This window comes from Elaeis guineensis, chromosome 13, assembly GCF_000442705.2.
Source record: "Elaeis guineensis isolate ETL-2024a chromosome 13, EG11, whole genome shotgun sequence".
NCBI classification, from domain to species: domain Eukaryota; kingdom Viridiplantae; phylum Streptophyta; class Magnoliopsida; order Arecales; family Arecaceae; genus Elaeis; species Elaeis guineensis.
This window is the reverse complement of record NC_026005.2, coordinates 37,786,297-37,797,564: the sequence shown is the minus strand read 5'-3', so window position 1 is coordinate 37,797,564 and position 11,268 is coordinate 37,786,297.

Genomic DNA, 11,268 nt, shown 5'->3' with positions numbered 1-11,268 from the left:
AAATCTCCTACTGACCTGCAGACCCTGCATCGAATTACAAATATGATAAGGGCTTCCGGTATCCAATACCCAGGCAGTAGTATCACAAATGGAAAAGTTGCAAGGAGTTATCATATAATTACCTTGCTTCTTCTTCGGCCTGTTTGGATCCAGGGAGGCAATGTATTGAGGACAGTTCCTCTTCCAATGCCCCTGCTTCTTGCAAAAGAAGCACTCCGCCTGGCTCTGGTCGGGCTTGCACTTCTTGATCTGATCCTGTGTAACCATCCCAGCATGAGGCTGCACCTTCTTGTTCTTCTTCTTCTTGTTCTTCTTCCCCTTCTCAAAGGGTCGACGATGAGAAGAAGACCCTCCCACTACATTCACCGACTCCTTATGGAGCTGGTGATCTTTCTCAAAGTTCTGCAGCAACCCCAACAACCCGTGGTAGTTTACTGCAGGCTTTGTCATTCGAAAATGAGTAAGGAATGGGAGGAAGGACTTGGGCAAGAAATTAAGGATCGCATCCTTATCGAGCTGCTCGTGCAGAGGAAAATCCAATTTGCTTAGGTGCTCAATTATCTCGATCATGTACAGTACATGATCAGTGACTGAGGCCCCATCCCTCATCCGAGCATTGAAAATGGCACAACTAATTTTGTGCCTTTCAACATCATCAGGCATGCCAAAGGAGTCGTTCAATATTTGAAGCATCTCCTGTGGCTGGGCGTTCTCAAACCTGTGACTGAACTCATCATTCATTGCTGCCAGCATAATACATCGGATGTGGTGCGGTCATTGAGCCACTTCTGGTAAGTGTCTCGGATCGCCTTACTAGCGTTCGGAGCTGGCTCCTCAGGTGCTGGATCCGTTACTACATAAAGGATCCGCTTATGCTCAAGGATGATTTTCAATTTTTGATACCAGCTATCGAAATTAGGTCCCATGAGCTTGTCATTATCTAATAATGACCGGAGCGACAGGGTAGTGGCCATAGCTGTATAAAGGAAAATCAGACCTCTATTAGTACATAAATTAATACTAAAGACTTAGACTTTAGTCTAAAGTTTTTCCTAATATTTTTACGAACTGGTAGCCTCAACCTCCAATTCGAGGAATTACTTTAATTCCTTAATGGGTACTAGAATCCACACAGACTACACACGAGCCCAACTTTGGTTGGTCAACCCATGTGCATCTATGGGTAGGTTCTTAACCAGTTATTTCTCTAAACAACTTATAGTAATTGATTTTGCCCCAGAACCTAATCAGTAGGCTTTGGCCTCTATTGAAAAGATCTGGTTAGGTCCAACCATTAACATGACTTAATTTGGTGAATCAGACCAATAAATGATCAGGCCCGACTTTGGCCGGCCAACCTAACCACCATCAGAAAGACTCAACCAAATTATCATATTATGAATGATAATTTCATTAGCCAATGAGCACCAGGCCTTTGGGCCTCCAATGATCATTGAACTAATGGACTCATTATCACTTACTTAATGGGAGGCATTGACATAGTTATTATTATAACTTAATCATTTTAGGGACCTAATAATTTTTGAGCATTTTATTAAAGGATAGTAGAGAAGAAATCATCCAGCCAATTTCAATCCTCCCACTGACTTCACCAAGTCAGATTAAAAAAGGATTTAATTAAAGCTGGCATTAGGAGCACCTAAATCAGTCACACTGATTTACCTAATGACATGGGTGAGTTCTAATCACCAAGTGATGTAATCAAAATCTAACTTACCGATTGGCCAGGTAAGTGAGATCAGTGGTGGGGATTTGCCATTAACTCGTCAATGATCGAATCAATGTGAGTAGCTCCTGCTTAAGAACCACTGATCAAAACTGCCGAACTTACCTTAGACACCAACCGGTTCATTAGTTTTAATTTTGATCAACTTAGTAAATAGGGCTCCAACGCGTAGCCATGAATTAAGTCCATCTTGGTCTAGTTAAAGACATGGACCCATTCAACTACAACTATTGATGTTGAGTCTAGAGTATCCTTGACCTAATCTAATTCAATTTTTGATTAGATTTGACCAATTACTCTATTTAGTCCATTTTTTAAGCTAACCTTAGGTCTAACCCAATTATGGACCTAATTCATCTAACCCATTGACCCACAAGTTTATGCAATTGTCTTAGGTCTTAATTCACAATTCTAGACCTACTAGACAACACTTAATTCTTTTAATTAAGTACTTGGGCTGATGGGTCAGGGTTTGGCATTTCGAAAATAATTTTCAAATTTTGAAAGATTTTATTTTCTGTTCACCAAATGTGTTGACTCATTTCACAAACGGGTCAGCACAATTCATAAACAGTAATCCTATTGCTCATTTCATAATAGAAAATAACTCAAAATAAATCATAAAATTTTTTTTAGATCTAATCTAATACATTCATGATAAATTTTATAATTAAATCCTTTTGCTGCTTCATCGGTATGGGATATAATTGCATCAGCACCCCTACCACCATAGGAGACCCCATCGAATGGAAAAAGAGGGCCTTTAAACCCTACTTTTCTCCTATGATCGGACGGCCATGGCAACCAACCCAATTAGATTACTTGCTACTTGGATCAAGTATATCTAAATTTACCAATTTCAAAATTTAAAATTTAAATTTCAAATTTCAAATTTCAAATTTTAAATTTCAAATTTTAAATTTCAAATTTGAGATTTCAACCAAATTTCAAATTTCAAATTTCCAATCTTTGAATTTTAAATTTTGAATTTTGAATTTCAAATTTCAAATTTTGAATTTCAAATTTCAAATTTCAAATTTGAGATTTCAACCAAATTTCAAATTTTGAATTTCCAATCTTTGAATTTTAAATTTTGAATTTTGAATTTCAAATTTGAAATTTTGAATTTCAAATTTAAACTTATAGATTACACCTTAATCTACGCATGCATATGTATATCATATTCTAGAACCATGCTCTGATACCATTTGAAGCAAAAATTCAGTGCAGGGGCAAAATGGTAATTTTAAAACTTTTTCAAAATTACTATTTTATAGTGAAATTATTATTTAATCTCATTAGTTAATACTAATTAACCCTACACTAGGATCTAATATGATACAACAGTATGCATTAAATTTGAAATTCAAATTTGAAACAGTTAACTTTTTACTGTACTGTGTTCAGAACACATCACCTTTTACGGATAGTCGATCACCGCAATCTGATCACCATCGGGGGGCTCTGATCATCACGTCATAGCCACACTAATGTCTGACCTCTGCGGATCATCCACACGAAGCTCCCATCTTATCGGCTCCTTACGAATGCTAGTTCGTGATTTCACCCTTTTGATGGCTGATGTTGATCGAACTCCTTCGATCGATGTGTGCCGACTCCTCAGATGCTCTGGATCATTTACATAATTGGTTGAGAGGCTAATGGATCTCTCCTTAAAATTTGGTGGACTCACAACACTCGTGGAACACCAATCTCACTTCCCGAATCCTAGGTAGAAACCCTAGGGTACACACCAAAAACCCTACGCCCAATTTTCTTTCTTTTCTTTCTTTTTCTCTCAGAAGGTTTTGGACCTTCACCTCATGCACAAGGCTTCCTCACGCCCCACTTTCTTTCTCAGAATTTTTCTACGCACGCCCGAGCTCCCTATCTCTTTTAAAATAGTTCAAAACATGTCTTATCCGCGTGAGAGGATAAAGACAAGTGGTTACACATTTGAATTCAAATCAAATTTGAATTCAAACTAAAACCAACTCATCCCTATCCACTTGGGTGTGAAAAGAGAAGGTGCGAGTTTGCTTTGTGCGTGGAAAGGTTTCATGAGAAACTCTTTCTCGTGTGAGATGTGGGGCGCTAAAGTGGATAATGTCATGTATGCGCAAGAGATAAGTTATCCATTCAAATTCAAACACGCTTTGAATTTGAATGGCTAACTAATCATCTTTATCCAAATATTGGTGCACAAGAGTAGGCATGAGAAGGGCTTTGCGTGAGAAAAAATTTATGAGAAGTTTCTTCTTGTGAATTCAAATGGGCGCAGAGATTTAAGGTGGTGCAGGGATTCAAATTCAAATGGTGGTTTGATCTTAATTGAACCAACCTAATCAAAATAGGTTAAGCACAATTAGACTAAATTAAACCCAACTTAATTAGGCTTAATTAGACTCAATAAAATTCTAATCAAATTAGAAATTGACTAAGCCCAATCCCTAATCAAATCAGGGACCAAACCATCTCGACGATTAGGTCAACTCTTAACCTAATCGGGTCAAACTCAACTGAATCCAATTCAATTAGACTTGATCCAAAAATAATTACTCAATCAAATTGAGTTAATTAGTGATCAAATCACTAATTAAAACCTCTCATAATTATTGAGTCCAAATCCGATGGGCAATCGGGTATCAAAGTCTATCAATATGAAACCTTGATCGAAGAGTTCAAATTTCAAATTTTGAATTTGAAATTCAAAATTTTGACCCCGATACCCAAAATGTGTGGAACTCATGATCAGAGAATCATAATTCTCAATCATAGAGTTTCAGACATATAAGACTCATAATCAGCCATCAGATCAGAAAGAAACCTCTAATGTGTGTGACCCCGCAGGTTCGAACCTAAGCTGGTAGCACAGGAACCAATTCCTATACTAATCGAAGTGACCATCTAGCAATGGTATCCGACGATCGGATAGGTCGAATAGTTGCAATCGCAACATTCAGAACCTACGTGAATATGGTTACCGTATAATTCATCCCTTTTGACCCCTGTGTTTAGGACGATTCAGGGTTAAACTGTCAATCCTGATGAGATCATCCGAATCGTGGTCAACTCAATTAGTCCTGTGACTCCTCACTAGGACTACCCTGGCCAAGGTTTTGCTAAATTGAAACACGACTGTACACAGCTCCTAAACTGGAGTGGTCAATCTCATCTTGACACACGCATCGACAAGTCAAGTACTTGACTACACCCAGCAGCCTTCCATCACTGAATTAGAAATTCAGGTAGTCCAGTGCCTAAGTGCAGTGAGTTGCTTGCAAGTCACCGTGGCGGTCTCAGGTCGGAGGAACATTTATACCCATATCTCATTGGAGCAAATCTTGACAGCAAAAATAGCTCCAGAGTCGGTCACGTTCAGTGCAGATGTACCATTACATCTCACCTGTATGCCATACCAGTGTCTCCACACTCCTTGGTTATGAGGACAACCAACCCATATGGCACACAACGACCTATGCTCGATAAACGTTGTCGTCCTTGGTAACAACGTATCATTTGGAGGAGGTCATACCAGAGCTTTTGCTATAATTGGTATCGGAGTATGGTTACGATAGCTTCAAGTAGGTTTAAGACAGAGTTTGAGAAGTTCGATGGCAAGGAGAACTTCATCTTGTGGTAGCAGTGAATGAAGGATTTGTTGGTGCAGCAGCGGATCTATAAGGCCATGGTATGAAAAAGATCGGAAAAGATCTCTGCTGAGAATTGGGAGGAGATGGAGGAGATTGCTTTTAGGATGATCAGGATGTGCTTGGTAGATCAGGTGTTAATGGAGGTCAGCACGGAGACCACGATGAAAAGTCTTTGGGAGAAGCTAGAGCAAATGTGCATGATGAAAAATATGATAAATAAACTCTGATTGAAGTAGTTATGCAGCTTGTGGATGTCCGAAGGAGGTGATCTGGTTGGTCACATCCAGAGATTCAATCAGGTATGTTTTGATTTGTTGAATATGGATGTAAAGAATGAGGAAGAAGATCGGGCATTGTTGCTGCTGTGCTCACTCCCATCGATGTACGACGGTCTGATCACAACCTTGGTATACTGTAAGGAGTCCTTGGAGTTTGAAGAGATTGTGGGTGCCCTGAGGTCAAATGTGTAGCGGGAGAAGATCTACAAGGGAGACTCTACTTCAGAGGCGTTCACTATTCATGAGAGGTAAGGAAGGCCTAAGAAGAGAAGAAAATCTAGGGATAGATCAGAGAAGGTTCTGAAGTGTTACAGGTGCCACAAGACTGGATACTTCAAGAAAGATTGTCCATTGCGGAAGAAAGGAGAAGAAGAGAGGAACTCAATCGGGATAGTCATTGAAAGTGAAGGGATGGATGATCTCTTGGTAATTTTGGAGGAGTTTGTGGTGTTGGGAATAGTATCCCAAAGCCAATCATCAGCCTGTTGATGGTTGTGCTCATTTTTGTATATGTACATGAATTATGAATTAATAAAAATTATTTTGATATTTTTCATCACAAAATATTTCATCTTCTAATGAACTCCTATGTTGTGGTGAAGTCCTTAGGACTATTTAGACTCGACAAAGGAGGATTTGTCGTTTAGTCCTTAAATCTGTTCGCGACCAAATGATACGTTGTTACCAAGGATGACAACGTTTATCAAGCATAGGTCATTGTGTGCCATATAGGTTGGTTGTCCTCTTAACCAATGAGTGTAGAGACACTGGTATGGCATACAGGTGAGATGTAAGGGTACATCTGCACTGAACGTGACCGACTCTGGAGATATTTCTGCTGTCAAGATTTGCTCCGATGGAATATGGGTATAAATATCTCTCTGACCTGAGACTGCCACGGTGACTTGCAAGCAACTCACTGTACTTAGGCACTGGACTATCTGAATTTCTAATTCAGTGATGGAAGGCTGCTGGGTGTAGTCAAGTACTTGTCTTGTCAGTGCGTGTGTCAAGATGGGATTGACCACTCCAGTTTAAGAGCTGTATACAGTCATATTTCAATTTAGCAAAACCTTGGCTAGGGTAGTCTTTATGAGGAGTCACAGGACTGTTTGAGTAGAGCATGATTCGGATGATCTAATCAGGGTTGACTGTTTAACCTTGAGTCGTCCTAAACACAGAGGTCAAAAGGATGAATTATACAGTAACCATATTCACGTAGGTTCTGAGTGTTGCGATTGCAACCATTCGATTTATTCGATCATCGAGTACCATTGCTAGATGGTCACTTCGATTAGTACAAGAATTGGTTCCTGTGCTACCGGCTTAGGTTCGAACCTGCGGGGTCACATACATTAGAGGTTCCTATCTGATCTGATAGTTGATGAAGAGTCCTAATGCTCGTGGACTATGAGTCCTACGTGTCTGGGACTCTGTGACCGAGAATCAGGATTCTCTGATCATGAGTCCCACACATTTTGGGTACCGGGGTCAAGAGTCCCACTGGTTTGGGACTCTTCGATCAGGGTTATATATCGATGAATTCTGATGCCCGATTACCCATCGGATTTGGACTCAATATTTATGAAAGGTTTAATTAGTGATTTGATCACTAATTAACTCAATTTGATTGAGTAATTATTTTTGGATCAAATCCAATTGAATTGGATTCAGTTGGGTTTGACCCGATTAGGTTAAGAGTTGACCTAATCATCGAGATGGTTTGGTCTCTGATTTGATCAGGGGTTGGACTTAATCAATTCTTGATTTGATTAGAATTTTATTGAGCTTAATTAAACCTAATTTAGTTGGATTTAAATTAGTCTAATTGGGCCTAACTTATTTGGTTCAATTAGGTTGGTTTAAATAATGAAACCACCTTGACCTATTCTCCCTGCGCCACCTCACTTCCACTGCGCCCATTTGAATTCACGAGAAGGAAGTTCTCATGAATTTTTCCTCATGCAAAGCCCTCCTCACGCCCTACTTTAATGCACCAAATGAGTGGATAAGGATGATTAGTTGGCCATTCAAATTCAAAATAAATGAATTTGAATGAGCAACCAATCTTGGTGCCTTGACCTTATCCTCTTTTACCGCCCCATTTATTACACGAGAAAATGTTTCTCATGAAATCACTTATGCACAAATTAAGCCACGCCCTCCTCTTCTCATGCCCTTAGTGGATAGGGATAATTTGGTTTCCATTTGAATTCAAAATTTGATTTGAATTCAAATGTGCAATTACTCATCTTTATCCTCTCACGTGGATAAGATGTTTGTTGTTGTTTTAAAAGGAGGAGAAGAGTTGGGCGTGGGTAATTGAAAAAATTTTGGAGAGAAAATCTGGGTGTGAGGAATCCTTGTGCGTGAGGTGAAGGTCAATATCCTTTCGAGAGAAAAAGAAAGAAAAGAAAGAATAATGGTGCGCAGGGTTTCAGTGAGTTCCCCAAGGTTTCAGCCTGGAGTTCGGAAAGTTAGAAGGTGAGCTACGAGTGTCGTGAGCCCACCAAATTTTAGGGAGATCTTCAACATTCTCTCAAGCATGTCTGCTGATGATCTGAAGTATCCAAAGAATCAGCAGACATAGATCGAAGGAGTTCGATCAGCATCGACCGTCGAAAGGGCTCTACAATGAGCTAGCACTCGTGAGGAGTCGATCAGATCGGGAGCTTCGTGTGGATGATCCGTAGAGGCTAGACACACTATGTGGCTACATCATGATGATCAGACTCTCTCGATGGTGATCAAATTGCGGCGATCTACTATCCGCACAAAGGTATTGTGTTCTGAACACATTACAGTAAAGTGTTTACTGTTCAAATTCGAATTTCAAATTTAAATATATGCATGCTATATATCATATTTAGATCCTAGTGTAGGGTAAATTCTTATTAATTAATTAGATTAATTAATAAATTTTGCTTTAAAATAGTGATTTTAAAAAAGTTTTAAAATTATCATTTTACCCCTGCACTAAATTTTTCCACAAATGGTATCAGAGCAAGGTTTTTAGATATGATATATATATTTGCATGCGTAGATTAAATTATAATCTAAAAGTTTAAATTTAAAATTTGAAATTTAAAATTTAAAATTTAAATTTTGAAAGTTGTTCGAAATTTAAAATTCAAAAATTTGAAATTCAAAATTTGAAATTTGAATTTTGAAATTTGAAATTCAAAATTCAAAAATTCAAAAAATTTGAAATTCAAAATTTGAAATTTAAAATTTGAAATTTGGTAGAAATTTTAAATTTAAAATTCAAAATTTGAAATTCAAAATTTGAAATTCAAAAATTTGAAATTTGAAATTTGTTTGAAATTTGAAATTCAAAATTTAAAATTTAAAATTTAAAATTTGAAATTTAAATTTTGAAATTGATATATTTAGATATACTTGATCCAAATAGCAAGTAATCGAATTGGGTTGGTTGCCATGGTCGTCCGGTCATAGGAGAAAAGTAGGGTTTAAAGGCTCTCTCCTCTCATTCGATGGGGTCTCCTATGGTGGTAGGGGTGCCACTGCAATTATATTCCATACAGATGAAGCAGCGAAAGGAATTAATTGTAAGGATCAATTATAAAATTTATCATAAATATGTTAGATTAGATCTAAAGGAATATTCATGATTTATTTTGATTGAGTTATTTTCTGTTATGTAATTAGCAATAGGATTGCTATTTATAAAATGTGCTGATCTATTTGTGAAATGAGTCAACATATTTAGTGAATAAAAAATAAAACCTTTCAAATTTGAAAATTATTTTCGAAATGCCAAACCCTGACTCATCAGCCCAAATACTTAATTAAAAAAATTAAGTGTTGTCTAGTAGGTCTAGAATTGTGAATTAAGACCTAAGATAATTGCATAAACTTGTGGGTCAATGGGCTAGATGGATTAAGTCCATAATTGGGTTAGACCTAAGGTTAGCTTAAAGAAATGGACTAAATTAGAGTAATTGGTCAAATCTAATCAAAAGTTGAATTAGATTAGGTCAAGGATACTCTAGACTCAACTCCAATAGTTGTAGTTGAATGGGTCCATATCTTTAACTAGACCAAGATGGACTTAATTCATGGCTATGCGGTGGAACCTTATTTACTAAGTTGATCAAATTAAAACTAATGAACCGGTTGGTGTCTAAGGTAAGTTTGACAGTTTGACCAGTGATTTTTAAGCGGGAGCTACTCGCAGTGATTCGATCTCTGACAAGTTAATGGCTTATCCCCACCACTGATCTCACTTACCTGGCCAACCTGGTGAATTAGGTTTTGATTAGATCACTTGGTGATTAGGGCTCACACATGTCATTAGGTAAATCAGTGTAACTGATTTAGGTGCTCCTAATGCCGGCTTTAATTAAATCCTTTTTTAATCTGACTTGGTGAAGTCAGTGGGAGGATTGAAATTGGCTGGATATGATATTTTATTCTCATCTATCCTTTAATAAAAATCTCAAGATTATTAGGTCCCTAAAATGATTAAGTTATAGTGATAACTAAGTCATAGCCTTCTATTAAGTGAGTGATAATCAGTCCATTAGTTTAATAATCATTGGAGGCCCAAAGGCCTGGTGCTTATTGACTAATAGAATTATCATTCATAATATGATAATTTGGTTTGAGTCTTTTTGATGATGGTCAGGTTGGCCGGCCAAAGTCGGGCCTAATTATTTATTGGTCCGATTCACCAAATCAAGTCATGTTAATGGTTGGACCTAACCAGATCTTTTCAGTGGAGGCCAAAGCCTACTGATTAGGTTCTGGGGCAAAATCAATTACTAGAAGTTGTTTAGAGAAATAACTGGTTATGAACCTACCAATAGATGCACATGGGTTGACCAACCAAAGTTGGGCTCGTGTATAGTTTGTGTAGATTCTAGTACCCACTAAGAAATTAAAGTAATTCCTCGAATTGGAGGTTGAGGCTATCAGTTCGTAAAAATACTGGAAGAAACTTTAGACTAAAATTCAAGTCTTTAGTATTAATAATTTATATACTAATATAGGTCTGGTTTTCCTTTATGCAGCTATGGCCATTACCTTTCGCTCCGGTCATTATTAGATAATGACAAGCTCATGGGACCTAATTTCGATAGCTGGTATCAAAAATTAAAAATCATCCTTGAGCATGAGCGGATCCTTTATGTAGTAACGGATCCGACATCTAAGGAGCCAGCCCCGAACGCTAGAGGGGTGATCCGAGATACTTATCAGAAGTGGCTCAACGATCACTCCACTGTTCGGTGCATCATGCTGGCGGCAATGAATGATGAGTTCAGCCGTAGGTTCGAGAACGCCCAATCACAGGAGATGCTTCAAATGTTGAATGATTCCTTTGGCACGCCTGACGACGTTGAAAGGCACAAAACTAGTTGTGCCATTTTCAATGCTCGGATGAGGGATGGAGCCTCAGTCACTGATCATGTACTGTACATGATCGAAATGATTGAGCGCCTAAGTAAACTGGGCTTTCCCTTGCACAAGCAGCTCGGTAAGGATGCGATCTTTAATTCTCTGCCCAAGTTCTACCTTCCCTTACTCATTTTCGAATGACAAAGCTTGCAATGAACTACCACGACTTGTT